This window comes from Solea senegalensis, unplaced genomic scaffold (genome assembly GCF_019176455.1).
Source record: "Solea senegalensis isolate Sse05_10M unplaced genomic scaffold, IFAPA_SoseM_1 scf7180000016966, whole genome shotgun sequence".
Taxonomy (NCBI): Eukaryota; Metazoa; Chordata; class Actinopteri; order Pleuronectiformes; family Soleidae; genus Solea; species Solea senegalensis.
Window position 1 is genome coordinate 1 of NW_025322158.1, and position 5,287 is coordinate 5,287.

At 52.9% G+C, this 5,287-nt stretch overlaps 12 non-coding genes across 12 annotated transcripts; 8 read left to right on the forward strand and 4 right to left on the reverse strand.

Annotated features, from left to right (window-relative positions):
* Window positions 1–130: 130 nt before the first annotated feature.
* Window positions 131–243, forward strand: LOC122763620. Its single transcript, XR_006359252.1, has one exon. It is a non-coding gene; the product is annotated as a U5 spliceosomal RNA (small nuclear RNA).
* Window positions 244–425: 182 nt separating this feature from the next.
* On the forward strand, window positions 426–618 carry LOC122763617. Its single transcript, XR_006359249.1, has one exon. It is a non-coding gene; the product is annotated as a U2 spliceosomal RNA (small nuclear RNA).
* Window positions 619–949: 331 nt separating this feature from the next.
* On the reverse strand, window positions 950–1,068 carry LOC122763624. The gene has a single exon (XR_006359256.1). It is a non-coding gene; the product is annotated as a 5S ribosomal RNA (ribosomal RNA).
* A 402-nt stretch (window positions 1,069–1,470) lies between these two features.
* Window positions 1,471–1,634, forward strand: LOC122763615. Its single transcript, XR_006359247.1, has one exon. It is a non-coding gene; the product is annotated as a U1 spliceosomal RNA (small nuclear RNA).
* Window positions 1,635–2,281: 647 nt separating this feature from the next.
* On the forward strand, window positions 2,282–2,394 carry LOC122763621. The gene has a single exon (XR_006359253.1). It is a non-coding gene; the product is annotated as a U5 spliceosomal RNA (small nuclear RNA).
* Window positions 2,395–2,577: 183 nt separating this feature from the next.
* On the forward strand, window positions 2,578–2,770 carry LOC122763618. Its single transcript, XR_006359250.1, has one exon. It is a non-coding gene; the product is annotated as a U2 spliceosomal RNA (small nuclear RNA).
* A 118-nt stretch (window positions 2,771–2,888) lies between these two features.
* Window positions 2,889–3,006, reverse strand: LOC122763625. Its single transcript, XR_006359257.1, has one exon. It is a non-coding gene; the product is annotated as a 5S ribosomal RNA (ribosomal RNA).
* Window positions 3,007–3,107: 101 nt separating this feature from the next.
* On the reverse strand, window positions 3,108–3,226 carry LOC122763614. Its single transcript, XR_006359246.1, has one exon. It is a non-coding gene; the product is annotated as a 5S ribosomal RNA (ribosomal RNA).
* A 408-nt stretch (window positions 3,227–3,634) lies between these two features.
* LOC122763623 lies at window positions 3,635–3,753 on the reverse strand. Its single transcript, XR_006359255.1, has one exon. It is a non-coding gene; the product is annotated as a 5S ribosomal RNA (ribosomal RNA).
* A 402-nt stretch (window positions 3,754–4,155) lies between these two features.
* On the forward strand, window positions 4,156–4,319 carry LOC122763616. Its single transcript, XR_006359248.1, has one exon. It is a non-coding gene; the product is annotated as a U1 spliceosomal RNA (small nuclear RNA).
* Window positions 4,320–4,743: 424 nt separating this feature from the next.
* LOC122763622 lies at window positions 4,744–4,856 on the forward strand. The gene has a single exon (XR_006359254.1). It is a non-coding gene; the product is annotated as a U5 spliceosomal RNA (small nuclear RNA).
* Window positions 4,857–5,038: 182 nt separating this feature from the next.
* On the forward strand, window positions 5,039–5,231 carry LOC122763619. Its single transcript, XR_006359251.1, has one exon. It is a non-coding gene; the product is annotated as a U2 spliceosomal RNA (small nuclear RNA).
* Window positions 5,232–5,287: the final 56 nt, after the last annotated feature.

Consider the following 5,287-nt stretch of genomic DNA (forward strand, 5'->3'; position numbering starts at 1 on the left):
AATCTGGGCGGTTTATTGGCCGACTAAGCAAAAACGTTGAAGGAGGCCGTCCCAAGGTGGCCGGCCGACCGAGACTGTGGTGACTCCGGCGGATAGACTCCTCGGCTGCTCTCCAGGACAGGGGCTACGTTGACTCTGGTTTCTCTTCAAAATGCACAAGTCTTTCGCCTTTTACTAAAGACTTCCGTGGAGAGGGACGTTCAAGAGTTTAAGTTATTTTTGGTGGGCTTTGCTGTAAGGCTGCGCCCTTTGAGTGTGTCAAATGTCAAGCAGCTGTCTGTCAAGGCTCAGAGGTGCACTTAGGTCAACCTTGGGGAGGAGGTGATCAGCAGCAGCAGCCTTTGTTATGCGCCCTTAAAAACATGGCACCACAACAACTGACTTGTGTGCCAAGATCTTGGGTTGGCCCCAGACACCTGTGGGCCATCGCTTCTCGGCCTTTTGGCTAAGATCAAGTGTAGTATCTGTTCTTATCAGTTTAATATCTGATATGTCCTCTAAATGGGGATTAAATATTTAATGCATTTTTGAGCAGTGGGAGGTGAAAACTGGGGCTTGCTCTCTTCACTCCTTGCATTGACCTGGTATTGCAGTGCCACCAGGAACGGTGCACCATTCTCTTTTTTCTGTGAAAAGCAAAGCGAAGCTGAAACCAGAAAAACATCAACCCGTGCCTGTGCGTCAATTTAATTGCGAGCCCATGTTTCTTGTAAGGAAGCAGCAGCAGCAGCGTAAAAGCTTACAGCACCTGGTGGCGGTCTCCCATCAAGTACTAGCCGGCCCGACCCTGCTTAGCTTCGAGATCGAGCGGGTCGAGGCGTGCTCAGGTGGTGTGGCCGTGGCGGGCTGGCGACAGAGAGTGCCTTTATGGACTAGGTAAGGCCCCTGCTCGTGGAGGGGCATGTTTCTTGTAAGGAAGCAGCAGTGTAAAAGCGTGCAGCGGTGTAAAAGCTTACAGCACCTGGTATTCCCAGGCGGTCTCCCATCAAAGTACTAACCAGGCCCGACCCTGCTTGGCTTCCGAGATCAGACGAGATCGGGCGTGCTCAGGGTGGTATGGCCGTAAGCCGGGGGGTTGGGGACACAGACTGCTTTTATGGACTGGGCAAGGCCCCCTGCGCGTGGCGGGGCTCAAAGTCAGCCTTTCGGACACACTGCACTTCAGCCTTTATCTCCACCACATGCTACACTCTAGTCCAGTATCGGGAAGCAACACCGAGATGGGCAAGCGGCTGTTGGGGCCGTCATGTCCAGTTGTTGCTGAATCTATAGGAAACGACAGCCAGGTATGCCAGTAAAAAAGGTCGAGTGTTTCCTCTCCAATGTGTGCTGGAGGTTGAAGCGGAACATAGCACAGCATTAACGAGCAACTGAGTCAAGGCATTGGCCTCTGGGATTATTCATTTCCTGCACCATCAGCCAAAGAGCTGTGTCTGGCAACAGCCACCCGGGCTTTGGCGAGTACACCTCATACTTACCTGGCAGGGGAGATGCCATGATCAAGAAGGCGGTTCACCCAGGGCGAGGCTCAGCCATTGCACTCCGGCCGTGTTGACCCCAGCAAATTCCCCAAACGTGGGAGTCTTGACTGCATAATTTTTGCTAGTGGGGTGCTGCGTCCGCGCTTTCCCCCGATGATGTCGTCGTAAGCAAAGGTCAGCCGCCCAAAGTTCACCGTTGTGTGCCCATCTCCAAACTTCTCTCGTCCTTGCGGAGCAACATCCCCAGTCTTTCCAAGTTGCTGGGAACGTGATGGTTGTGGGTGTTGTCTTTTAGCTCAAAGCAAATGTCCCGCTCCCTTTCCCAACTCTTTGTAGAAGAACTCGATTGTTGGAGATGGATCCATGGCCATCATGCCAAGGGTTAATACTTTGGCGCTTGCTCTGTTCACTCCGTGCAGTGACCTGATGTTGAAGTGATGCCAGGAGCAACTCACCATTTCAGAAGCCCGGATGAGGTGGGAAATGGCCCGGCAGTTTGTACTGCTCAGTGTGACACGGAGCTGCTTTGCTCATGCACTCACGTCTACCAATAAATGTTGGAGGTGTGCCAGTGAGCGAGGAATGTGCCACAGCCTCAGCGACTGATAGAAAACTGCAGCGCACACCCGACAGTAGGAAAGCGCTTCCAAACATGCAGTCAAATCTGGGCGGTTTATTGGCCGACTAAGCAAAAACGTTGAAGGAAGGCCGTCCCAAGGTGGCCGGCCGGCCGGCCGACCGAGACTGTGGTGACTCCGGCGGATAGACTCCTCGGCTGCTCTCCAGGACCGGGGCTACGTTGACTCTGGTTTCTCTTCAAAATGCACAAGTCTTTCGCCTTTTACTAAAGACTTCCGTGGAGAGGGACGTTCAAGAGTTTAAGTTATTTTTGGTGGGCTTTGCTGTAAGGCTGCGCCCTTTTCAGCGTGTCAAATGTCAAGCAGCTGTCTGTCAAGGCTCAGAGGTGCACTTGGGTCAACCTTGGGGCGGAGGTGATCAGCAGCAGCAGTCTTTGTTATGCGCCCTTAAAGACATGGCACCACAACAACTGACTTGTGTGCCAAGATCTTGGGTTGGCCCCAGACACCAGTGGGCCATCGCTTCTCGGCCTTTTGGCTAAGATCAAGTGTAGTATCTGTTCTTATCAGTTTAATATCTGATATGTCCTCTATATGGGGATTAAATATTAAATGCATTTTTGAGCAGTGGGAGGTGAAAACTGGGGCTTGCTCTCTTCACTCCTTGCATTGACCTGCTATTGCAGTGCCACCAGGAATGGTGCACCATTCTCTTTTTTCTGTGAAAAGCAAAGCGAAGCTGAAACCAGAAAGACATCAACCCGTGCCTGTGCGTCAATTTAATTGCGAGCCCATGTTTCTTGTAAGGAAGCAGCAGCAGCAGCGTAAAAGCTTACAGCACCTGGTATTCCCAGGCGGTCTCCCATCCAAGTACTAACCGGCCCGACCCTGCTTAGCTTCCGAGATCAGACGAGATCGGGCGTGCTCAGGGTGGTATGGCCGTAAGCCGAGGGGCTGGCGACAGAGAGTGCCTTTATGGACTAGGCAAGGCCTCTGCTCGTGGAGGGGCATGTTTCTTGTAAGGAAGCAGCAGCAGCAGCAGCGTTAAAGCTTACAGCACCTGGTATTCCCAGGCGGTCTCCCATCCAAGTACTAACCCGGCCCGACCCTGCTTAGCTTCCGAGATCAGACGAGATCGGGCGTGCTCAGGGTGGTATGGCCGTAAGCCGGGGGGTTGGGGACACAGACTGCTTTTATGGACTGGGCAAGGCCCCCTGCGCGTGGCGGGGCTCAAAAGTCAGCCTTTCGGACACACTGCACTTCAGCCTTTATCTCCACCACATGCTACACTCTAGTCCAGTATCGGGAAGCGACACCGAGATGGGCAAGCGGCTGTTGGTGCCGTCATGTCCAGTTGTTGCTGAATCTATAGGAAGATTCAGCAGTTTAACTAACCCGGCCGGACCCTGCTTAGCTTCCGAGATCAGACGAGATCGGGCGTGCTCAGGGTGGTGTGGCCGTAAGCCGAGGGGCTGGCGACAGAGAGTGCCTTTATGGACTAGGCAAGGCCCCTGCTCGTGGAGGGGCATGTTTCTTGTAAGGAGGCAGCAGTGTAAAAGCGTGCAGCGGTGTAAAAGCTTACAGCACCTGGTATTCCCAGGCGGTCTCCCATCCAAGTACTAACCAGGCCCGACCCTGCTTGGCTTCCGAGATCAGACGAGATCGGGCGTGCTCAGGGTGGTATGGCCGTAAGCCGGGGGGTTGGGGACACAGACTGCTTTTATGGACTGGGCAAGGCCCCCTGCGCGTGGCGGGGCTCAAAAGTCAGCCTTTCGGACACACTGCACTTCAGCCTTTATCTCCACCACATGCTACACTCTAGTCCAGTATCGGGAAGCGACACCGAGATGGGCAAGCGGCTGTTGGTGCCGTCATGTCCAGTTGTTACTGAATCTATAGGAAACGACAGCCAGGTATGCCAGTAAAAAAGGTCGAGTGTTTCCTCTCCAATGTGTGCTGGAGGTTGAAGTTGAACATAGCACAGCATTAACGAGCAACTGAGTCAAGGCATGGCCTCTGGGATTATTCATTTCCAGCACCATCAGCCAAAGAGCTGTGTCTGGCAAGAGCCACCCGGTGTTTGGCGAGTACACCTCATACTTACCTGGCGGGGGAGATACCATGATCAAGCAGGCGGTTCACCCAGGGCGAGGCTCAGCCATTGCACTCCGGCTGTGTTGACCCCAGCAAATTCCCCAAACGTGGGAGTCTTGACTGCATAATTTTTGCTAGTGTGGTGCTGCGTCCGCGCTTTCCCCCGATGATGTCGTCGTAAGCAAAGGTCAGCCGCCCAAAGTTCACCGCTGTGTGCCCATCTCCAAACTTCTCTCGTCCTTGCGGAGCAACATCCCCAGTCTTTCCAAGGTGCTGGGAACGTGATGGTTGTGGGTGTTGTCTTTTAGCTCAAAGCAAACACGGAGCTGCTTTGCTCATGCACTCACGTCTACCACTAAATGTTTGGGGTGTGCCAGTGAAGGCGAAGGGTGTGCAGCCTCAGCGACTGATAGAAAACTGCAGCACACAACCAACAGTAGAATGTTAAGCAATACGGTCAAATCTAGAGTTTATTGGCGACAAACCAAAAGCGTTGAAGAAGGGCTGTCCCAAGATGACGTGCGACCGACCCGAACTGTGGTGACGCGGCGGATGAACTCGCTTGGCTTGCTCTCAGCACAGGGCTACGTTGACTCTGGTTTCTCTTCAAAATGCACAAGTCTTTCGCCTTTTACTAAAGACTTCCGTGGAGAGGGACGGTCAAGAGTGTAAGTTATTTTTGGTGGGCTTTGCTGTAAGGCTGCGCCCTTTGAGTGTGTCAAATGTCAAGCAGCTGTCTGTCAAGGCTCAGAGGTGCACTTAGGTCAACCTTGGGGCGGAGGTGATCAGCAGCAGCCGCCTTTGTTATGCGCCCTTAAAAACATGGCACCACAACAACTGACTTGTGTGCCAAGATCTTGGGTTGGCCCCAGACACCTGTGGGCCATCGCTTCTCGACCTTTTGGCTAAGATCAAGTGTAGTATCTGTTCTTATCAGTTTAATATCTGATATGTCCTCTAAATGGGGATTAAATATTAAATGCATTTTTGAGCAGTGGGAGGTGAAAACTGGGGCTTGCGCTCTTCACTCCTTGCATTGACCTGGTATTGCAGTGCCACCAGGAACGGTGCACCATTCTCTTTTTTCTGTGAAAAGCAAAGCGAAGCTGAAACCAGAAAGACATCAACCCGTGC